This window comes from Acomys minous (genome assembly GCF_964271855.1).
Source record: "Acomys minous genome assembly, chromosome: 9".
In the NCBI taxonomy this organism is placed as follows: Eukaryota; Metazoa; Chordata; class Mammalia; order Rodentia; family Muridae; genus Acomys; species Acomys minous.
The window spans coordinates 104040402-104066623 of record NC_140490.1 but is presented as its reverse complement, the minus strand read 5'-3'; the positions used below and the strand labels follow the sequence as shown (position 1 = coordinate 104066623).

At 35.2% G+C, this 26222-nt stretch overlaps 1 protein-coding gene across 2 annotated transcripts in view; it reads right to left on the bottom strand.

Annotated features, from left to right (window-relative positions):
- MGAT4C (MGAT4 family member C) overlaps positions 1–26222 on the bottom strand; it is a 614816-nt gene that overhangs the window by 332546 nt on the left and 256048 nt on the right. For both annotated transcript variants that reach the window (XM_084796244.1, XM_084796245.1), the window contains one exon: positions 16626–16736. The gene's annotated coding sequence lies outside the window, so the exon portion shown is untranslated. The remainder of the gene's footprint in view (positions 1–16625; positions 16737–26222) is intronic.

The window sequence follows — 26222 nt, the reverse complement described above, 5'->3', positions numbered from 1 at the left end:
AGGGCTTTCTAACCAGTGTATCTTAATGGTTGCCTGCTCAGTTGGAGATTAGGCTTCTAGCTACAAGTATGCTCTTTCAGGATTATTTCATTTTTAACTGAATGGGGAAAACTACTTGTTCATTCAAGCTTCGCCCCCCCACACACACACACACACTGACACATTCTCATTGGCATCAGTAGAAGTAGTAGTTATTTGAAGTTGTTTCCTCTCAACAGTACAAATGATGTTCGGTTTATGAAACCCAAATCCCTTCTGTCTGTCTTGCGAATGGAGTACATAATGTGACTGGGACTTATCTGTACTGAAACGAATCATCATGTGTAACAAGGATGTAGAAACACAAAACTTGGGTTGCTTCTCAAGTTGCTACAGAAATCCTTGGTTTCTTTTGTTTGGACATGTACCACCAAAATCAACTCTACAGGGGGATTGGGGGTAGAAAAAGGGATTGATAAGACGTAAGATAATATCTGGACTCCCTAGTCTTTTTTACTTTCTGTATTTTTAAAAAAGTAATAAACTTGCATACCAAGTGCTCTTACACAATGCATCATCTCCTCCAACCAGAAATATTTCTTATTCAGGGAAGAAACTTGCTATCAGTTGGTGTAGAAAGATGACAAGTGTTTTTAGTATAATGAAAGTGTGAAATAAAAAGTCTTATGTCATCTGCTGGACCTCTGGAATAATGAGCTCCTTTATGAATCAGAAACTGATTTTATGTCTGAATCTGATTTTACTAGCATGGTATGGTTCTTACAAAGATTTTTTCTCTTCTGCTCCCCTCTCTTCTCCTCTTCTCTCTCTCTCTCTCTCTCTCTCTCTCTCTCTCTCTCTCTCTCTCTCTCTCTCTCTCTCTCTTTCCTCTGTCTTACTTTTTTTTTCATATTCTTTTCTGTGGTGACTAAGAAACAGGCCCTACATATGTGCTCAACCACTAAGCAATATCTCCAGCTTTGGGATCTTCAGCTGTTAATGTTCTTTAAGCTTTGCATACACTAAGCTAAAGTAAAACGTGTAAGTGTATTGAAAATTTAACTGTTGTAACATCTGTTCATGGAGATCTTTTTGATTTTTAACACCACAAAAATACGTGTAACTAATGACTCTATTATCTTGTATTTATATATTTGTTTTTAATTGAAGCTACTATGTTGTTAAAATAAATAAAACCATGGGATACTTGAGCATTTATTTTGACTGTGATCTAGGGTAATTACTCAAATTTGGGCTCACAAATTTTGACTGTTCAAAATATTTGAATATACTTAAATAATGTTCATAAATTTAATATAGACATATTTGTAATGGAAAATGGCTATCATGCTGTTTATATTATATGAAAAAGGAGGTAGGAAGATTCATTTGTTTGTATATGTTTTTGTAGTATACATGTTTATGCAGCTGTGTGCATATGCATATGTATGTGTGCAGATCAAAGTCAACATTAGGGGTTGTCTTTAGAATCATCACAGATTTGGGCTAGAGAGACGGCTCAACAGTTAAGAGCACTGGCTACATTTCCAAAGGTCCTGAGTTCAATTCCCAGCAACCACATAGTGGTTCACAACCATCTATAATGAGACCTGGTGTCCTTTTCTGGTGTGCATGTGTACCTCAGGAAGAACATTGTATATATAATAAATAAATCTTTTAAAAAGAATATCTCCAATTCAATTATGTCTCTAAAAATATTTATTTTTGATAATTTCATATATGTACATGAATATCTAGACCATATTGAGCTTCACATTCCCCTCTAATTCTCTATGGACATGTACTTCTTATCACATCCATTTTCTTGTATGAATCTTTGATTTCTATCCACTTGATAGGTTGAGGTCAGATGTTAGGGGTGGAGGGCTCCCCTTTCTGAGGACTAGGGAAGGGAGGGAGAATATATAAAGGAGGTGGGGGAGTGATCAGGAGGTGATGAGAGAGGGAGCTACAGTCAGGATGTAAAGAATTAAAACTGCAGAACAAGCAGGTAACTTATATTGCTAATCCCACTACATGGGAATAGCTCTAAGACAGGCTGAGACAATCTAGGCAGAGACGAGGCTTCCTGTTGGTCATCTGTTTTCTCCTCTGCTTTATGTCAGGGCTGAGTATTGAAACACAGGTCTCACCCTTATGAGCAATTATTCTTGGAGCCAGAGGCCTCAGCACCAGAGTGATTTATTCATTTTTTAATATTTTATTAATTTATTCATATTACATCTCAAGGGTTATCCCTTCCTTTGTATCCTCCTACTCCTCCCTCCCTCCCATGTTCCCCTTACTCCCCTCCCCTATGACTGTTCCTGAGGGGGATTTCCTCCCCCTGTATATGCTCATAGGGTATCAAGTCTCTTCTTGGTAGCCTGCTGTCCTTCCTCTGAGTGCCCCCAGGTCTCCCCCTCCAGGGGACATGGTCAAATATGAGGCACCAGAGTTCGTGGGAAACTCCCCACTCTCTACTCAGCTGTGGAGATAGTCCCGTCCATTGGCTAGATCTGGGTAGGATTTTGAAGTTTACTGCACGTATTGTCCTTGGCTGGTGCCTTAGTTTAAGCAGGACCCCTGGGCCCAAATCTGCCTATCATAATGTTCTACTTGTAGGTTTCTAGGACCCTCTGGATCCTTCTACTTTGCCATTCTCCCATGCTTCTCTCATCTTGAGTCCTAATAGAATGTCCTCCCCTCTGTCCCAGTTTTCTGGTAAGTGAAGACTTTCATGGGACAAGCCCCTTGGGCTAGTGTGCAGATATAAGTGAGTATATACCATTTGACTCTTTCTGATTCTGGGTTAACTCACTCATGATCATTTCTACTTCAATCCATTTGTCCACAAATTTCAGGAATTCCTTGATATTAGTAGCTGAGTAGCATTCCATAGTGTAAATGTACCACAGTTTCTTTATCTATTCTTCTACTGAGGGACACTTAGGCTATTTGCATGTTCTGGCTATTATGAATAAGGCTGCTATGAACATGGTTGAGCAAATGTTCTTGTTGTGTGCTGCAGCATCTTCTGGGTATAAGTGTAACACAAACAGAAACTTGAACTCAGAAATTCTTACTACCTTACAGACCTGGTGGCACTCAGAGGAAGGATAGCAGGATACCAAGAAGAGACTTGATACCCTATGAGCATATACAGGGGGAGGAAATCCCCCTCAGAAACAGCCATAGGGGAGGGGAATAAGGGGAAAATGGGAGAGAAGAATGGGAGGATACAAGGGATGGGATAACCATTGAGGTGTAACAAGAATAAATTAATAAAAAATTTAAAAAAACAATCTCATATACCTTTAAAAACACAAAGCATGTAAATGATATGTTGTTTTAAAATCATAAGATGACAGTAATCAAGAGATGCAAAATTCTTAAAGAATGGTTACTTGCCTGAAATTATTTAAGTAAGAATCGTTGAAGATTTTATTAGGTTCTTGTCATCTTCTAGAGCCTTTATTGGAAATTAGTGTAACAAATAAATATTTATAATTATATAATCAGAGTATACTTTTTCATTTTAATATTTTGAATAAAATATTACAAAAGTATACACTATTACCTTAATATTCTCACCTAAGCCTATTTATAACTAATGATTGATAAAGCAAGATGAAAACATATATCCATGAGCTAGAGTGGAGGGTTTATAATACATAACAGGCAATGAATAAATACACATTTGGAAAGAGAAACCCAAAACAGAGTTTAAGAATAAGTCAAGCTACAGGTAGGCAAAGGAAAAAAGGGAAGCAAAGAGATTGGAAATGTAATCAACAGAGAAAAATGCACGAAGTTGACAGGAAACATTTTATGACTTTCAAAATAGTTTTGGCTGAAGTTGAGGTCAAATACTCTGCTAAATAACTCCCTAGAAAAATTCTAATGGTTTTGATTTTTCCACCCTGAACAATTTTCATGCCTTTCTGTAGTCTGGGAAGTTATTACAGACATTATATCAAGTTTATGCTAGATAGCAATAAAACAAAACCTGCTCCCAGTATTTTATACACTATATTGTCTGTTTCAATTTGATATATTCATGAGAAACCAGTATAAATATTTGTCTATTTATATATTTTCAAAAAATTTATTTATCTTATGAAATGCTCTAAATATGGATATGTTAACATGGAAAATCTAGTTAAATTGTTAAATTTTATAATTTCTTATAGTCAAAGAATTTCCTAAGGCAAATCTCTAAAAATTTCTTGTTGAATATCATTCATCTCGAGCATTTCTAAATTTTTAAAAACCATTAATATTTCAAAAGGAATAAATGTTTGAGGATGGAGCTCAATGACAAAACATTAAATTTGCATGTAGGAAGTTCTGGGTTAGAATGTTTATATTCAACATAAAAAAACATGGTTGTCTTTACAGATATTGACTGTGTGTGTGTGTGTGTGTTTGTAAAAACATACTTATATAAAACATATGGAAGATAATAATTTTATAAATCATGGACTTATGAATTGGCAACTACATAAGAACTTACACTGGTCAATTTTAGCATTGACATTAATAATTTCTATATAAATCATACATTAAGTTTCAAGGTAGAGGGCAGAAGCCCCTCACTTTATCCTGAAAGAAGATAAGGTAGAAAGAAGCACATCTTATGTCTTCAGATAAATATCATGAAGAAAGTTGGGGTAAATTAAAGAATTAAAAGCATGCAATTCAGAGGATAAGTAAAATTTAAAAATAAATTGGAAGTAAAAGAATCATACAAATATTTGTTGTTGTTGTTTTATCTTATGGTATTTTCTTATGATGATTAAACAATAAAAAGAAAACTGTTTCCCATTGTTCACGGGAAACACTTTTTTTTAAACATAAAGAATGCATGCAATGGCAGCTGGTTGAAATAAGGTTATTAAAAAAAAAGAAAGAAAGAAAGAAAGAAAGAAAAAAAGAAAAAAGAATGAAAAAAGAAATAAATAAGGTTATCTTTGATTCTCACTACTAAGAGATATATTGAATATAGAAGAATGCCATGAATAGCTCTTGTACAATTGATAATATTTAATATTGATTCACATATTATTGAGTCATATAAAATAAATTATTTGTATATATTAATTAAATAAAGGAAATTATTACAGTGTTACTGTGTCAGTTATTCCTTAATCTATTATTTATAAATAAAAGACACAAAACTTCTGAGTTTTAGAATAAATCTTAAAACACTAGATCACTTACCCCCTGGCAGGGTGGCCATGCCAGGCCACAGAGGAACAGGTAACATGTAATACAAATGAGACTTGATAGGTTGAGGTCAGATGTTAGGGGTGGAGGGCTCCCCTTTCTGAGGACTAGGGAAGGGAGGGAGAAGATTAGGTGGGGGAGTGATCAGGAGGTGATGAGAGAGGGAGCTACAGTCAGGATGTAAAGAATTAAAACTGCAGAACAAGCAGGTAACTTATATTGCTAATCCCACTACATGGGAATAGCTCTAAGACAGGCTGAGACAATCTAGGCAGAGACGAGACTTCCTGTTGGTCACAGAATCACTGTGGCTTATTATTAGATAGCATTCTTTGTACGGCATGAGAGAAGATATACAGATGTCTTTCTTCTACTGATACAAAGAGCCTAGAACCAGCCCGAATTGTTCTGTGCATCCCGCACACCTCATACGTTTATAATTTTAGGGCTGTCGAATGCCTGTGAGAAATTATGTTTTCAGAACAAAAGAACCAGACCCGGACACTGGATCAGACCTGACAGGATTCATTCCTCTCAGAGTACTGGATGCTGACACCCAGTATCCTTCAAGTTTCAGCCCTAAGCACTCCATTTGCTGTTACTCGTCACAACAAGACAGATTCGAATGAAACCTTCAGATTCCAATTGGTCCAGCATTTAAGACCGTCCCGCACAGGACTCCCGTTAATCCTGGAATTTCCCAACATTTAGAAACTGGACCACAAATGCTATCCCCGGCTAGTTTAATCAGTTCCCCAATTGTATTTGGGCCCCTACAAAGGTATTATTCACCCCCAAATCAGCCAGAAGAGACTTTAAGAGATTTATGCCCCATTTCCTCTAATGGGGGGTTGGGTAGATTTTTGTTTGTTCTCTTGGACTACAGATGGTTATCTTCACTGAGAACTTGTTATAAGTTATTATTGGTCATATTCAGAGAGAAAATGAGGTTGGAGTCGGAGACGTCTTTCTTTTCCTTTATCTTTCTCTCTTAGGCATAGAGATAGAAGAGAAAGAAGCAGGATATAAAAATATATCTGGATGATAGGACAAAAGTAGATTATTGATTCTACTCCTCGACTTAAGGCCTTAATTGTTACTCACAAATAAGGTTATTTTTAACTCATTGGTATATAACTTTGCATATTGATGCAAAATATGTTTAATTTTGATATGCTAGTACAGAATTCAAATGTAAGATTATTCTACATAATATATATACACATATATATATATTTCTACTCTAATATGAGATAGTGTACCCACACAACCTAAATATAATACAAGGTTTACCTCAAATACATTGAAAGTGTTATTGCAGACTATTTATGATAATTAAATAATAAAAGCTAATTGTTAGTTGAACAAATCATGATCTTGTCAATTACTAGTCTATCACAGGAATACACATCATAGATTTAGCAGATAGATATGATTTTATAGATATATAAGGTAAAATAGTTAGATAAAATCTTTAAAAGCCTCAAAGACCTACAGAGTATAGCAAAAAGGTGTTTTTATTATTTTAAATATTATTTGACTACAAGACAGGTTAACTCCAAGAAACATTCAGTCTACTTCAAAGAATATGATGAGCCTCAAAGAAACTCCATATGAAGATGCCTTCAAATGTGACAAACAAGCCACTGGGAAAAATGTTCTCATTTCTGCCCCAGACAGAATTCTGCCTAAAAATGGGGAAGCATGGATACAGGCAGTGTTGATTGCCAAACTTTGCCAAGACTGGGTAAGCAAGTCCTCAACAGTTTCCTGCCTCACAAATATGTCTTTCAGATATGTTGGACCAGAAGGCTGAAGAAGATGCTCCAATGTTATAGAGAGTTTTGGGTGACTGTTCAGGCTGCAAATTGTCTCTATTATCTTTTTATTTTCGAAGCCGCTAACCTGCACTTTCAGTTTACTCAGGTAATTAAAGTTTTCTTCCTTCTCAAGTCTCTGATGGGGTTGAAGACCAGATAGTTTAGTCTTACAATTAAGCTAGTTGTTTGCACGTTAAGATGTTTTTAGGTATATATAGATGTTTTAAGTTGATAGAGATGAGATATGATAGATATTGATTTACATTCTGAATGTTAGACTCACCAAGATAGGAAAGATGTTTTTTACAAGGCTGCTAAATACAAATAGTCAAAACACTATTAATGTAACATTTATATAATTCCTGATTGTTTCTCAGTTCCTCTTGCTCTATGTAGTTTATTTATGTGTGTTAATATAAATGTATATGTGCCGAGTGTAGTAGCACACGCCTTTAATCCCAGCACTTGGGAGGCAGTGGCAGGTGGATCACTGTGAGTTCAAGGGCAGCCTGGTCTACAAAGCAACTCGAGGACAGCCAAAATAACATTAAGAAACCCTGTCTCAAACAAACAAACAAATATATATACATACATATATATGTGTGTATATATATGCATATATATAATAAAAATTTTAAAAGAAATACAAATGAACATAAAAAAATCTAGGGCTTGGAAGATGTCAACCCGCTAAGCTATCTTGTCTGCTTCCCAGCCAAAACCCCCATGAATATTTGCACATGTTCCACTTGGGCTGCTTCTGCTTCATCAGGCCAGTCCTCTGAGTAAGCTGCTCTGGGCCACATGCTCCTGATTATGATAACCCATGGTGACCTGCTTCTTTCTTCTTGTTTCTTCCTTCCTCCTTATAGGGCTTTTGCAAGCCGCTGACCAGTGAATCTTGCTCTGCCTATTTCTCTTCTGCCCAGCCCAGGCTGTAGGTAACTTTATTAGCCAATCAGGAATAATTTGGAAGGCAGGGTTCACACAATGTCACTTTGGATAATTGAAAATTTGCTCATAGGGTAGTAATGAACTTGAGGAGCAAGCAATTAGCATTTGAATACTTAGCACATATAGTTCAACCCCAACAAATAGATGTTGCTTTCTATGGAAATATGAGTAGAGGGCATGTGACAGAAACATAGCAAATATGATAGAGATAAAACTAAGAATTAGTTTAAATATGATTCTATTAACTTTTCCAGAGAAACCATAGCAAAATCCATCTTTTCAAACAAATCTTAATATTAAAATATGAACTGGAATCATGGGTTATTCGTGTAGTTGACACACAATGCAGTTTGCAAGTTTGCTGAATATGCAAATTAATAGATAAGTTTATTCATAGAATATTTAAATCTGAGCAAACTTTAAAGCTAGGGCAAATCTCAGTAGCATATAATGCAGAGGTATCTTCAGGTTAATTTTAAGTATTATGAGGTCCTCTCCATAAAACATAAACCACAGAAGATATCCATAATGCTTTAAGAACCACATTGTTCTTTGGCTTTGTATCAACTTGCATTTTAATGTACCCAGTATTCTGCAACAGCTCTGGTCCAGGGAGATATCCCACAAATAAAGCTCACCACAAAAGCTATTTGGCTTTAAACAACCCCAATGGGTCAATATTTATCTGATATAACTATTCCTGTAATATTTGAATCTTCTTATTTAATTAGCTTGATGTCCTGAATATTTTTAAAGTGGTGCATGTTTTAGAACTTTTTTCCTGTTGAGAATATAAACTTGGAACACATGAACCAAATAAAATATTGTCTGATTCAGAATCAGAAAAGCTACTGTGTAAAAATAACTGCACACACAGTTTAAATTTGCATCTCTTTTTACTTTACTTTTGAGTGTCACTATGACAGAAAAAGGTGAAATATCATCATGAATTGGTAGCATTGAACATATGCTTGGTTTTGGAAGATCACTTAGTATATAAATTATAGGTGCTCTATCTCATGCTCCTATAAAGACATAGGTTTCTGGAGTTAGACTCCTGTAAACATGCATCAAATATTTTTATTCTTTATCTATTGAGCTGAATGGAGACCCCATATATGAGGTTCCTAAGATATATCTGCTGTGTATTAATCATACCAATAAGACATTAGGGAAGGAATTTTTTACAAAACCATATTTTACAATTTTTCTATAACATTTTAAAGATCTTGAATTAAGAATGAAACATAGAATATATAAATAAAACACAACTGGTGAGTAACATGCGCCACCCAGCTTAGATTCCAGAGGAGTGATGTCTATTTAATGATAATTAGACACTGCAAATTTAATCTACAAGTCACTCTCAATTATTTAAGCTTATACAAAAAGACAACATAAGAAGAGAAAGTAAGTCACTAGTAGCACTTCTGTACTACATATGATGTTTTAAAGCCATGACTAAATTGTGGTTTTTATCAAAGAGGAAAAAGAATGATACAGAATGTCTTGTGAATGAGATCAAGGACATTCAATAATATAGCAAACATTCCTATTCTGTTTGGAAACCATGTCACTTTTGACCTTGTTAATCATAAACTTAGTGTAGCAGATAAAAACGTGAAACACCAATGCCACTGTTTGTAAGAGTGGTGCGTCATCTCAAACTTCTGACCAACAAGTAGCATTGAGTTGAACTAAAACTAAACCTTTAATAACTGACTATTATGATCCTAATAGCCACTAGCTTGAAGGTGACTCAACTGCCTCTGAGACACTAAACAGAGGCAAAAGCTAGTCACAAACAGGAACAGAATTTTATAGATCACAGGAGGATGGTGGGCAGGGACAATAGAAGAGCGTGTGGAGAGATGATCAGAATCCAGAGCATATGTATGAAATTGTAAATATTTACGAACAAAATTCATTCCAAAACATCATATTTTCTTATTTCAAATATTTGAGTAGTTTTGTCTAAAACTTCATAATTCATCAGGCTATTATAAAATAGTCTAAAGTGTGCATGGACATGAAACTGGATGTCTTTTCGTTTTAATATCCATATATTGCTTTAGGTTTATATAAAGCAAAGAATAAGGAGTATTTCGGTTACAATGACAAACCAGCTTCTCTGCAATGCATCCCTCCAGCATAGGTTTAATATATCTGATCTGTCAATGTCAAAAATCTTGCTAATCTTTCCTGCCACTGTCAAATGCTGGGAGTTATTGCCTATTCATTGAGTTGTGAGGAGTAGGGCAACTGACATAAATAGGCAAAAAGTAATCTGCACATATATCAGAATAAAATGGTCCTTCTGAACAAAGTTTTTAAAAAAATTAGAAAATCAGCTCTGTCTTCTAAGATGACTGTTCAGTTAGCTAGCCTATGATGTTATATTGCACGTAAGTTAAACCTAACTACGTACATTAGATATTTACTGAATGTACCCAGAGAGCAAGACATTTTCGGGTTATATTAAATAGTATGTGTTTTGTTTCATTGTAATACCTTACTATATTAATATTAAAGTTAATGTCCAATATTTACTGACTTTAACTGTCTGAAACATTTTATCAGTGATTTTATATGGGATAAAATTACTTAAGGTGAAATGTTAACATCATATCACTCTCTATTTTTCCGAATATAAAATGTCAGGTAAGTCTCAGTCTCAGAAAATATATAGTAAGAATACTTTTTAAAAAGTCTATCAATAATAATGGGTTTTCCAGAAAAGAACAACTAAAACTTTGAACATCAATATAATAACTTCCCCTAACACACACACACACACACACACACACACACACACACACACACACACACACCACACACGTGTGTGTGTTGTTCCCATGTGTAACTGTAAGTCCATGCTATTGAGTATTGCTGACACTGAATAAACTGTAACGTAAGTATAAGTTTCTTGGGATCACTTATGATCAAAGAGGGTAAAATTGAGGATAATGAAATATTTGCTCCAATAATATATGTATTTACAAATGTACTGTGATTAGTAGATTGGTGTTTCTATTTTCCTTGACGCAGCATATATGATGGTAGTAAGAACATATCATATGTCTTTACATTTTGTTTATAATTTTCACCTTCAAGAGTGTGAAAATCATAGTATATCTACTTCCAGGACCCGATGACACCTTACTAGATTGTTCCTGAAGAAGCTGAAGCTGAATAAAAGGAAGTGAGGATGCCTATATTTTCTGGAGATACATCTAACCATTTTCACCAGAAATATTTTTGGGGAAAGGTAGACAATATCTATGCACTAATTAAAAACCTAAACAACCAAATATCCAGAACCATATTTACTGCGCACTATTATAGCCAACCCATATTCTCACATTTGCTAGGGAAACTGCTTTTGGACTGCTTAATCCTAGTAGATTTATTTTTCTGTCTGGATTCTGCCCTCTTACTCTTCCAGTACTCAAAGGCCATGTGCCACACTTCATCAAGAGGGTGAGAACATGTGTATGTTATTTGTATACTCAGTTGTGTTTTTAACTTAGAGTAAAATGTTTTACTCTTTTTTTTTCTGTGTAAAAAAAATAAATAGAATTACATAGTTACAAAAGTTCTGTTTAACACATAAATTTCAAGATTATTGAACACATACTCATGCAGGCGAGCGCACTCACACCTTTCCCACATTCAGGAAGAAGAACAAGTACAGTCTCAGCATTGTACAGTCACACTGCTTTCAATAACAGAAAAACGTCATTCTTTTTTATATGATAGAAATGAATTAGCTGATTGTCGTATATTTTCTAAAATGCCACAGAAGGTGAAGAACTCTTTCAATCCCATGGGATATTTAAAAGCTATTCTACTACCAGTAACAGTTTTATATTACTTCCTATTAGGTTATAGAACTAAGAAATGAGCATATTACCTATAATCCTTAACCAAAATCATTTCATCTAATCTATAAAATTGATGTCATTATTTCCATATTAAAGATGAAGGACTGAAAGTTAGTGGAGCTTGGTTTAATTACCCACATTTTTAACAATAATAGGTAATGGAACGGAAGGAGAAGTAACACTAAGGCTTTGTGATCTTTTGTATTTGCTCTTAACTATGTTTCCATCCAAGAAGAGGTGCAAAGCAGCACAGAGAGAGAGAGAGAAGCAGAGTTCAGCCTTGAAGTTGCCTCTGCACACCCTGTAGGTGGAGGCAGCCAGTTTTGAGAAGCATGATAAGCTCATAGATACCAGGATCCTAACATTAAAAAAAAACCTAGCTATATTTGTAAATTGGTAAATTATACCTGTGTCTTAGGGGTACTTTTGCTGTGATGAAACATCATGACTCAACCCAAGTTGGGAAGAGAGGGTTTTATTAGGTTACACTTCCATATCACTGTCCATATCCAAAGGAAGTCAAGACAGGAACTTAAATTAGCCTGAAAGCTGAAAGCCAGATTGATAGAGCAGTGTTGTTTAATATCTTGCAATTTCTGCCTTTCTCATTTGTCTTATATATAGAATTCAAGACCACAAGCCCATGAGCTGGGGACTCCCCCATCATTCAATAATTAAGAAAATGCCCTACAGGCTTGCTAAGCTCAATCTTCTAGAGGCATTTTCTTTCCTTCCTTCTTTCTTTTTTTTTTTTTATCAGTCTTACATTTTATTTATTAATTAACTGAATTATTTACTTACTTTGCATCCCAGTAGGAAGTTTCCCTCCCTCCTCTCCTCCTGGTCCCTCCCTCTACCATCCTTTTCCCTCCTCCCCACTCCTTTTCTTCTCAGAGAAGGGTGGGCCACTCATGGCTTTCAACCTGCCTTGGCATATCAAATAGGACTAGGAGCATCTTCTTCTATTGGGCCTAGAGAAGACATCCCAGTTATGGAGAAGGGATCCAAGTGCAGGCAACAGAGTCAGAGATAGCCACACCCAGCGCTTGCAATCATATGTCCCACATGAGGACTAAGTTGTAGATCTGTCCCATGACTGATCTCTGGTTGGTTGTTCAGTCTCTGTGTGCCCTTATTGGGTCAGGCTAATTGATTCTCTAGGTTTTCTTATAGTGTCCTTGACATCTTGCTCTTTCAATCCTTCCTCCCCTTCTTCAATAAGATTCCCTCAGCTTTACCTAATGTTTGCCTGCCGATCTTCGCCTCTGTTTTCATCAACTATGCCACTCAGATGACAGCTATGCTAGGGAGCCATTATTTTAAAACCAAGATTCCTACCTCTCAGATGATGATAGATTCTGTCAAGTTCACATAAAACTATTCAGCTTCACCTAATAAAAATGGAAGAAATTAATACTGTTTATATCATCTTCCATTTTTTCTGAGTATATAAATAATACCATTTTATAAAAAGAATTTTTAAAAGAGAGAATCCATCTATTTATTTATCTATCATCTATTCATGAAAAATGTGACTTGTATTTTTAATAATTTTATGGAGTGGTAATATAAAAATAAAAATTAAGTGTAATATTAAATTTAAGGCTTTGCTTCATGCACAATATAATTCAATGAATGATAAGAATAAATGAAGGATTTTAAATCTGGAGGTTGATAAAAGTTAACAGGTTAGAGATGGAGGATATAGAAGTGTTCAGACTTCAGTTAAATTGCAGATCAATCTATCATCTATTTAAGTATCTAAGCTTTATCAATCTCTAACATCTGTCGATATATCTGTCCTGCTCATCATCATTATCATCTCCGTCATATTCTTGCACTCATCTCCATGACTATCCCTGTATACAACCTTAACATGCTATGAGGTGGGTTTAGCTTTTTGGTAGCACCTGCACACTGTGGGAGTCTGTGTGTGTGTTGCAGTGGGGCAGAGTGGAAGATTCTACAGTAGTACATTTCCAACTGAATTTCTTGAAATGTCATAACTGTTAGTTATCCCACCTTATATAGTCTCCTCTAAACTCACAAACCATTTCCTATCTGTTTAACCCTTCCCGTTACATTAGTATTTTTTACCCTAAACCTTTCACAATTCTGTAGAGAAGTAACTTAGAGTTTTAAAGATCATGAGGTAAGGACATAGATTTTGTAACTGGTTAAGAAAAAAGTTGGGAAGTCTGTGTATTGTGTGGTAGTGTCTAGTGTAAACAACACACTTAATTATGCATGAGCATGTTACTTTAATAAAAGATGGAACCCTTCCAGTATTTTCTAGAGAAAACACAGCTAAAGTTTAGGAATAAAGAATATGCAGGCAGAGGGAACCCTTAAAAGTAAGAAGCAGATGACATGAGAAAAAATAATTTGTCCCAGTACAAGATGAGAGAAGAGACAGATTTTTGCAGACCTTAAGTTGTATGGATTTAGAAGAAGAAAAATCTGGGGGAACTATCCAAATAATCTATATTTTCATAATGAGTAGGGAGCAAAAAGAAGGGTCCAAATGACACTTTTCTAAGGTGTAGGATTCTGAAAAAAATATCCGTAAAAATCAGAAGTTGGTGGGTCTTTTTTTTTTTTTTTTTTTTTATTTATTCAATCACTTTACAGACTAATTCTAGTCCCCTCTCTCCTCTTCTCTGATCCCTACTTCTTCTCAAAAAAGTGGAGGCCTAAGAGGGAAAGCACCTTGGCACCTCAAGTTGCAGTAGGTCTAAGCAGATCCTCTCCCTCTGAGGCCAGACAAGGCAGCCCAGTTAGAGAAAAGGGATCCAAAGGCAGTCAACCGAGTCAGAGACAGGCTCTACTCTAATTGTTAAGGGACCCACATGAGGACTAATCTAAACACTTGCTACATAAGCGTAGGGGTCTCGGTCAAGCCCATGCATGCCCTTTGTTGGTGGTTCAGTCTCTATGAACCTCCATGGGTTCAAGGTGGTTTACTCTGTAGGTCTTCTTGTGGTATACTTGACCCTCCCAACTTCCTCCATCCTCTTCCCACCCTTCCACAAAACTGCCGAGCTCAGGCTGTTGTTGTTTGGCAGTGTGTCTCTGCAGCTGATCCCATCATCTGCTCCTGAAGTCTCGCAGAAGACAGTTCTGCTAGGTTCCTGTGCTGGCGCACCAAGTCACAGCAGGGCTAAGCTCCAAATAATTTGGGGTGTGTGGTCTCGCTGTGGAGTATGGCTGACCTAGCAGTATGTACAATCTTAGAAAAGCTAGCAATCATCAATACCCCATGGCTTAGGGTGTGATTGTGTATGCATATGAAATAAAGGAAAGGGAAAAAAAAAACCCAAGATGGCTGTTCTTAAACTATTTAAGCTCATGTGTTAAAGGAAGAAAGAATCAGTTTATTAAATCAGAACATTTACTTCTCATTTCACCTACCACCAACTCTTTCTCTAGTTTCTCTTTTCTACCTGTCTTTAGTTAAACTCTCACTTCACTGTAATAATTTACATGTCTAGCTGGTAAACGATCATTACATTTGTGAAAATATTTATATAAAATGTAAGTGTTTTCATTTCTTAAAATAATTATTAAGGTAAATGGTCATTAAAATTTAAATTGAAGGAATGTAAATATTTATTAGAGACATACAAATCAAGGCAAATTAGTTATCCTTCAATGGTGGGAATCATAATCTTGTGTATAAATCTGAAAAGGGTTATATTGAAACTTGATGGATACATAAATATGGATGAGATTGAGTAGCCAAACCAAATAAAATCACATCCTTTGAGTTTATTGTCAATTGAAAGTATAGATTTATCTCTAAAAGCATCTCTTTGGTTGGAAAGTTTCTTTTGATATCTCTATCATTGTTTTCTAAATTCATGTTTAATTAAGAGGGAGAAATTACAAAATTGAAAAATAATAATCATAAAATCTTGTGGATTTATAGTTATAGTCATACATTGGCCATTATGTGCAATTAATTCTGCAGTTAAGTTCAAATACAATTCTACATATATAGTCACATATGAATGCTTTACTTGAAAAAGTACATTTGCATGCATGGGCACATGCATGTCTATACAGCTATAGACATGTATGTTTATATAGATAAACTTTTCTTATAATTTTAGACACAGATAAATTCATGGTGAGCTGATAAAGAGTAGAGCTTTTTTGTAAACTTACTGAATAACAGTACCAGCCAAAAGACAAGAGCAACAAAGCATACACTTTGCACATCTATGCGCATTTGTATTATTTAGCTATAAAAGGAAAATCTATAAATAAACCAATACATTCAGAGTTCTTATCTACAGCTTTTCCAATTCTGAAAATAAAGGACGTTAGATTGCTCCAAAAGTCTGTCAATAATCCCCAAAGTACACTTAGTGGTTGTGAAGGGGTGGCTATTCATTACATTATTCAACAGAGGAAAATGTACACACACAGATTAACTCACTATGGTTTCAATTGCCCTCATCTTGGCCAGAGCTATAGTATTACACATCACATTAACACAATCCATTAACTACCCAAGTATCTCTAGACTCCCTTACCTACAATACACACTTAGCATGCCAGGACAACTCAGTGTTATTATTTATCTTCCTGCAACATAAGGCAACAGACATTATGAAAAAATATATCTCAAAGCGGGAAGCATTTTGTAACTTCTTACTCAGAGTGCCAGTTCCTTTCCAGACAACAGTATGATCTGGAAAGATTCCTTACCTAATTCTCACCATAGAATAGAAAAAAGAAAGCATCTCTCTCTTACCAGAATGGAGTAATACTTCAACTTTGCTGTAGCATTCTGTCGAGTTGCTATTTGAAAAGACAGATCCAAAGCGGCTCTGTGCCCACAACTGATCTGGCTGATTTCCAATCCCTGTACACACAAACACAGAAAAAAAAAAACAGTGTAATTGGCTCTCAAGAAAGTGATGTAAACATTCATCCTGATGGCAGTTGCATGTTGAATCTAGTCACTGTTACTCTTGTAGGCTTTTCCTAAACAGGCCAAGTACATTTCCCCTTTCAATTCCATCTGTTTCAATGTCTCCAATGCTGAGATGAATACTTTTGAAAAAACACAGACTTGGTAAAAGGTGAGGCACCACAGTATTTGAGAAAGTCATATCCCACTCTCCACTCTACTGTGGAGAATGTTCTGACCATTGGCTAGATCTGGGTAGGGGTTTAAAGTTTTACGGCCTGTATTGTCCTTGGCTGGTGCCTTAGTTTGAGCGGGACCCCTGGGCCCAAATCTGCCTATCATGGGAGACCTGGTGGCACTCAGAGGAAGGACAGCAGGTTACCAAGAAGAGACTTGATACCCTATGAGCATATACAGGGGGAGGTAATCCCCCTAGGGAACAGTCATAGGGGAGGGGAATAAGGGGGAAATGGGAGGGAGAGAAGAATGGGAGGATACAAGGGATGGGATAACCATTGAGATGTAACAAGAATAAATTAATAAAAAAAGGAAAAAAAGAAGAAGAAAAAACGCAGACTTGTGTCCATTCCACAGGGCAGAGACCTTTAATTTCTAAAAGTGTGGTCTAACACATGACAAAAAAATACACCAATTTAAATAGAAAGGAAAGCATTTCATTATTTTACTGAGTATGTTCACTCCTTTTTCTACAATTGGAAGTATAAAATCTAATATTGATGTCATGATGCTAATGAGGTGTCAGTATTATTAAGTGTCTTGTATTTGTCATTTGATAAAGCAAACTGCACATTCAATATCTCTGTTTTTTTCCAGATGTCACATCAGTAATGTCTGCAAGATATTCCAGCATCTGACTCCAGCTGTTCTATTTCTAAGTCTTATTAAATATTCCACTGTACTTTTGCCCAAACCTTCAAAGGGGCTTAGACACAAAAACATCCTTTACTTTTTATGGGAGCAAAGAAGGGGGCCATAGAAGCCTGGGTCTTTTTCTGTTTTTAACATTCAAAATTTATGGGAACATTAGGTGATTATAACTATGGGTCACATGTTCTTGTTACTCAGAGAGTGAGAATACTAGATCAAAACATAAGCCCCTACAAAAGCCACAATTTCTAGATGAATCATTCTTTGTAGTGATCCAAGCTGCACATTGATCTTACAGCTGCACAAGCATGGTACCTTTGTTTTGCTTTATGCCTGTGTAAAGTTATTAGCTCTACCACAACTTAAAACAAAGAGCTAAAGCCTAAGAAAAAGTTGAGTTTCATTGTACATTTAGATCCATTATTTTCTGTTTATGAAATGTATATACATTAAACACAAATACAAATAAATTCTATGGCTTTATAAATTAAGATTGCATAATACTCTAAAGGTAAAATGATATAAATTTAATTACAAACAAGTAAAAATAAGATATTCTATTAATATAAATATTAATTACTGAATGATATTTAATTATATCACCCACCAAATTTAACACATCACAAAGCACTGAGATTGAAATTGTCTCACTTGTGTAGTCAACAATCATCTATAACGTATCCCTAAAAGATGGAGTTTTGAAAACAATGTGTTTAAAGCGCACATTTGTTTATAGAATACTATTGGCAAATAATTGCCAAAGATGTCAAATGGCCTAAAAGAAAGGTTTATTTAATATCAGAGTTTTAAAAAATGATTATATCTTCAGGATGTGTTTCTATTCATTAAAAAAGAAAAACAGGGGGCTGGAGAGATGGCTCAGTGGTTAAGAGCACTGGCTGTTCTTCCAAAGGTCCTGAGTTCAATTACCAGCAGCCACATGGTGGCTTACAACCACTTGTAATATGATCTGATGCCCTTATACTTAATAAATAAATAAATCTTTTTAAAAAAGAAAAACAGTAATAGTGGGCTAATGATTTAAAAGTGACTCTCAGCATATTCATTATCATATTTTAACATAAATTTTAGGAATTATTCAGGGATTGTTCTCAACATTACAATAATGTTGTGTGTAGATACAAAATAATTGATATACATGTCACAGTGGTAATGTTTCAGCATAACTCAATTATGATTGCTTTATTAGTTTGTATGACTAAATCTACAGTTCTATAATCACACTAAATGAGTAGATTAAAACAAAACGGAAAAGAAAAACGACAAAGTCCTCTGGTTTCATGTCAGATAAACAGCCATTTATTTCCAGTTCAGTCATTTTGTTTCTTTACAAATGTTACCTCTCTATTTATTTGTGTTTGTGAACTCTATCACATAGGTTTTGTTTAAACATTGCGATGCAACTTTTATTATGCATTGTAGATATAGTTATCAATACCAACAAAATAACAGTGAATTACCCAAAGTCCAAACACTTTGTTTCACAGAAAGCTCCTGAAGAAAAGCTAATTCTTGATTATTTTGTGACTTTGCATTCCTGGTCATATATAACAAAAAATAAATAAATAAACTCCTACAGATAATCACTGTAATTATGAGGACTAACATTGCCTTAAACTCTGCTGAGAAAATTGGACACATCTACCTCAATATTACCAATCTCTCTGAATTAAATTCTAGTCCCTTTTAAATTACCAAGGAACTTTGTCCTGGCTGAAATACTGCTTGACTAATTCAGTAACTTCATAGATCTAAATATTATCTCTGTTCCATTGACTACTAAATTAATATTTGTGTCTTGGTATTTCTATTAAACTATAAGATGCTCCATTTGTATATTGATATGAACATCTGGCTCTCCAGAAAATATTTCCTATTTAAAAAGTGACCAAATAAGTACAGCATTTTCAGGTGTATAATATGACTTTTTTTATTAATTTATTCATATTACATCTCAATTGTTGTCCCATCTCTTCGATCCCCCCACTCCTCCCTCCTTCGCATTTTCCCCTTACTCCCCTCCCCTATGTCTGTGACTGAGGTGGACCTCCTTCCCCTGTATATGCTCATATGGTATCAGGTCTCTTCTTGGTAGACTGCTATCCTTCCTCTTTTTATGCACCCCAAATCCATGCTAAAGTCGGGGGTTGTCATATATGATGGGTATTTACCTGCAGCTTGCTTCCCCTTGCTCCATATATCCAGCTCATATAATAGAGGGAGGCGGACTTTGGCCAATTCCCTGCTCTCTGCTCTTTGAGGGGAGCATGAAGCACATGTCTTAGTGTACCTTGAGCAGGAGAAGGTGAGCATGGATTGGCTCTCCACCAGAACCTGCCAATCCCACTTTGAGGGCTATGTATTTAGTCTTCAGGTTGAGTGTGGAGCATGCCTTAAAGGGGCGGTGCAGGCTGTCACTGGCTGTCTGCCTGCACCTAATAAAGCACCTGGCTAGCTGTGCCCTGCCTACAAATAAATACACACCCGCATCTGCCACACAGGCTGTGCATTGGAAGAAGGGTAGTCTTATATGGAAAGTATATTCCAAATTCTATATTTTTAACTAGAATAGTTGGGAGTCATCTTATATGGCCATCTTAATATGCTGGAAAAAATTGTTAAGTCAATAACACCATATATTTTGCAAATCAGACTCTCTTTGGTCTTCAAAAGTTAAGCGAAGGTCAACAGTTGCTCAGTAAAAGTGGTATGTTATTTTTATTTTAATTTTTGTCATAATTTATTGACATTGCATCCTGATTGTTATCCCCTCCATCCCATCTTCCCACTTCCACCCTCCCTCCATCTTCTGCCCTATTCCCCTCCCCTAGACCTCTGAAAGGGGTGCCCTTCGACGCCCACCAATTGACCATAACCTATCAAGTCTCATACTTACAGCCTGCATCCCCTTCTTCTGTGTGCCTACAAGGCTGCCCCGCCAACAAACTCTAACTAAATAAAGGCAACTCCCAATTTATCATAAAATCCATTTAAAATGACCACATTAAAACTCATATATAGAAAATGAAAAAAACAAAAGAAATGAAAACAGTGTATATTAAGATTACCATACGAATACTTAGAATTGCAAATTCAAGAACCAATAGATAAATGCCTGTTTAGCTATGCTGCACCAGCGATTTGTAAAATGATAACTTTGGAATGTGATAAGATGAAGAAATAATATATGAACAAGACTAATAAATGAAATATGTATTTAAAAAAATCTAATAACAATGACATTCTAGAGCAATAGAAACACCCCAGAATTGTGAGGGCTTAATATTAAATAAAGGTTTATTTTGAGTATGCACCTGTGACTAGGCAGTTTAGCCTGAAGAAGAAAAGAAAATAATTGAAACACCTTGATTATATCTACAAGTAAAAAGAATGGGATCAATAAGATTATAAAGTTCAGAGATCATTATCTACTACTAAAGAAAAAAAATCTAACACTGAATATAAATCTGTTATGCTAAGAAGGAACAAGGCTAAGCAATTTACTTTCAATGAAAAGTCCTTGGGTTGACCATTGTCTGATTTCATCATTTAAAACGGACTTGAGTTTTAATCATTCTTAATTATTCTTTCACAGGAAAAAAATTTAAAAAATATATTCTACAATGAAAAGGCTAATTAATGCAAAGCATGAAAGTGAGTCCTGAGTGAGAAAATGATGAATTTAACAAGATAATAGACATCCAAATGGACAAATAACAAAATAAATGAATTAATGCACAAATACATATTTCGGCTGAGGATAATCCATTGCCTTCTTCCTTTATTTGATCATGCAATTTATAGTGTTAACTAATACAGTCATTTCATATTTGAATTTATATGTTTTTTTAATCTTAAATATGAGTAACTTAATTTTTTTTGCCTCTTTCTAAAGGCAAAACATATGACTCAATTTCTTTGAACTAGATATTGTAAAAAACGCAGATTAAGGATTCACTGGAAAAGTAGGTGGTACCAGGATTTGGGATAAGGTTGGGGGCATTATTCCCTACTGGCAACTATTGTATATATATTTGACATCTGTACACATATTGTCAAAATTTTATTGGGTGTCAATTTTATCTCAGTGAAACTTACTAATTACAAGAAAAAATGGAATGATCATATACAGAGAAATTAAGATAAGTTGAATTTGCTCAAGGCACCAGCAGTGTTCTTAAATCCCCCTCAGGAACAGTCATAGGGGAGGGGAATAAGGGGAAAATGGGAGGGAGGGAAGAATGGGAGGATACAAGGGATGGGATAACCATTGAGATGTAACAAGAATACATTAATAAAAAAGAAAAAAAAGTAAAAAAAAAATCTGGTACTCATAGGTATAAGCTCTGTCCTCAGGACTTTCTTGTCCTGCCTTGTGGAAGTAGGTCTTCCATGAAAAGCTTGTCACAAAAACAATCTCTTCTTTCTCACCTTATCAGATCCTAATTTCATAAAATCAGCTACATCCAAATCAGTGTTTAAAATTATAATTGTCTTTCACCAGAGTAAAGAGGTCCCACAACATACATGATGTTAATCATATTGTTTTGTAGTTTGCAAGGAGGTGAGCAGTAGGTGAGTTGTAGGTCATAATAGCATGGACTGTCACTACAAAATTACCATTGAAAAGTATAGTGCAAAATGATGTCTACTTAAATTTGAAGAAAAAATATTAGTAACAGTATTGATATTTAAAACACATTTCTTATTCCTCCTTGGCCTCAGACTGTTCTACCTCTCCTGTCTTATTTTCATTCTTTCTCCACTATCTGTGACCTCATTTTTTATTCTGTTATAATTGCATATTTATGGAACCCTTCTTATGTTTCAGTTTCTTGTCTGAGTGTTTTACATACTGCATAAGTTTCTTTCTCCCTTTTATCTGACATATTTCCTCTTCTAGGCCTTTCATCTCCCCCTGTCAAAGGAACTCAACTTCTCAATCTTTTTTCCTGCCAATGTTAACCTTTTTTTATTACATGACCCTTCCTTCACTGATTTTATAAAAATAAACCTATTTAAGGTTAAATCTTGACATTAATTAGTCTTCAACTCTGAACATTTAGCTTTGTATATAATGGTCATTTACATTTCTATCACACTTTCCAATTAAACAAGCAAAATATATTCACACAACCTACGTTTTCTTCAACCTCACATTGCTACTGTGACTTGATTGTGTTCTGTAGTTTAAATAATTCAATATCTTCCCTTCTACTGTTCCAGTTTTCAATTCTACTCATGCTCATTTGGGAGAAACTGATATTAATAAGATTTGTAAAAAACAGATTTGGCTATTAAGAACTTGATATCTGCTTCTTAAAAACGTATGTAGTGACAAGAAGATGCTTGTGGTGATTTTGAAACTATGATTTTGAGTAAATTGAGCACCTCAGATTATATTTCACAACACTGATCCAAACCATCGTAGATATTGTACAAATAATATATAACAATCTTTTTAAAACTTTGTATTAACCTATTTTGAACTGGTAATGTAGTACATTTCACCCATGTTTTCATTAATTAGAAATTATTTAGCTTATAGAACATAAAAAGGGGGGTTGTACATATTTATATAGGTGAATGACAGTCACCAGCTGTGCAATATATAGGTCAAATTATAGTTGATGACAGATAGGGGTAAGGTTAGATGCAGTCTCGTGCACGCGCGCGTACACACACACACACACACACACACACACACACACACACACACACTTAGCTCTTGTGTCTTCCCAGATTATTTTCATCCACGGAAGACGCAACTTTCTTCACTCCTTTTGTGCCTTTAGAAATTATGAGTGTAGCAGCCTGTGTTCTGTCATGTTCTCTGACCTCTTCATCCTCCTGTAGTAGCCACATTTTCTCCAAGTTTCTTATCCAAAGCACCTGAGACTTCTGTGGATTTTCTTCATCAAGGAACATGCACAACTCACACACATAGTGGGCCACAAGGTTATGATACCTGAAAGCACTTTCTAATAAGTAAAAGATGGGAATGAGGAGTTAATTGCCCAGAGCATCTGCATCTGTTGGATGATATATTATGTGACATGATCCATACAGCTTTGTATTATTTTACTAGACTCCACTTCATGGAAGATACAAAGTCTCCCAGGGCTGGAGGGTGGTTTGACACATAAAACCCTTGCTGAGCAATACTGAGAACAAGAGTTCAGGCCCAACACCTATGTAACTAATGAGTCCCAGTGAACACCTATAAACTATGGACCAAAGGATGAGGCATTCTCCTCTGGTTTCCTCTTGTGCATTGGCACATATACACATATATTTCTATGGACAGTGATGGTAAATAACACACAAAATGAATATAATAAATCATTAGAAATAAAAATTCAACAACAAGAAACTAAAAACATGGTAAAAATAAACCATTAATTGATTTAGCATTTTTAAAAGAAAACATAAATAGCAGCAAGTTACATGAATAAACAGGGAAATTAAAATCAAAACCCCAATATAATATCATATCATTATAACAAATTCAAAAATCAAGTGGTTGTGAGCATGGAAATTCATTTTAAAAAATGAAAAACACGCTTGCCACAAAATCCAAAAGTTTCACTAATTTGTATATAACTGAAGGAAATTTACTCATTATATCAAGTATACATATGAGCTAAAGTTTATTTCAACCTATTAACTGTGATCTTAATATTGATTCAACCAAGGCATCCCTTACCAAATAAATGGATAAATAATATGTAGTAGATGTAAAAGTTAATGTTATTCAGTTGATCATCGTTCTCAATTTTATATGAAAACAAAACCAAACAAGATAGCTAAAACAATCCTGAACAATAAAAGAACTGCTAGAGCTCTTACTATTCCTGATTTCAAGTTGTACTAAAGAGCTGTTGTAACAACAATAACACCTACAAAAATAACAACAACAACAACAACCAATGTATGATATTTGCAAAAAATGCACATAGGCTTGAAATGAAGACTGAGACATAAATCCATATATCTATAGACACTCAATTAAAAAAAAACAGACTGGAAAAAAGAAAGCATCTTCAGTAATTAATGCTGGTCAAACTGGATGTTTTGCATGTAGAAGAATGTAAACAGATCCATATTTATCACCCTGCAAAACATTCCAGTCAAAATGAATAAGAGGCCTCAACATAAAACATGATACACTGAACCCGATAGAACATAATGTTCGGAACTCTGGAACTCATTGGCACATGAGAAACTTTCTGTACAGAACACCAATGGTTCAGGCACTAATAGCAACAATTAATTAATTGGACCTCATGAAACTGAGAAGCTTCTGTAAGGCACATGACAAAAAGTGGAAAATATTTTAGCAATTTAATATTTTATAGAGGACTAATACCGAAAGTATACAAATAATTCAAGAAACCAGATATCAAAATATCAAATAATTCAATGAAAACTAGAATACATGTAAGTACTATGTGCTGATTGCACCACTGGAGCTCCAAGGCTGCCAAATACAAACAGCATTTATATAATTCCTGATTGTTTCATGGCTCTTCTTGTTGCAGGTAGATTATTGTATATATGTGGAATAAAATAAATGTTTATGTAAAAAATTTAAGAAAAAAGAAATTATGGGATACAGATCTAAAAGAGAATTCTCAACAGAAGAAACTGATGTCTGAGAAATCCTTCAGGAAATGTTTAACATGACTAGCGAGGCTCCATTTTACACCTGTTAGAATGGCTAAGATAAAAAACACAAGTGATAGATCACACTGGCTAACATGTGGGATATGGAGACCAAACCACCATTGCTGCTGATACTTCAAACTGGTAAAGCTACCAAAGAAATCAATGTCAGTTCCTCAGACAGTTGGGATCAACTGACCACAGAATCCAGATATACTACTCTTGGCAAATAAGCAATAGATACTTCATTTTACCATTAGGACACTTGCTCTACCAGATTCATTCATTGCTGCTTTATTCATAGTAGCCAGAAACTGGAAACACCCTAAATGTCCCTCAACAAATGAATGGCGAAAGAAAAATGTGGTACATTTACACAATGGAGTGTCACTCAGCAGTTAAAAACAGAAGATATCATGAAATTTACAGGCAAATAAATAGGACTGGAAAATATTCCAAGTGAGATAACCTAGACCCTAAAAGATAAATATTATACGTATATTTCCTTTTATGTAGATATTAACCATTAAATAAACAATAGCCAAGCTACAATCTGCATACCCAGAGAGATTAGAAATAGCCAATGGAGCTGAGGAAGGTGAGGGCGCATGGCTCTTCCTGGAAGGGGAAAATAGAATAGATTTTGAGGGCAGACCAGGGACAGCTGGGGACTGGACAAGGTGAATGAGATGAGGAATGGGAAGGTAGACAGGATTGAGGGCAAGAAATACTGGGAGAGACAGCTGCAAACGAGGAATATTTGAAGGATGCTATGGGAACCTACGGCAGTGGAAACTTCCTAAAATATACGAAGGTGGCTCTAAGGAAGTTTCCGAATACTGTGGGGAACAGAGTCTCAACAGC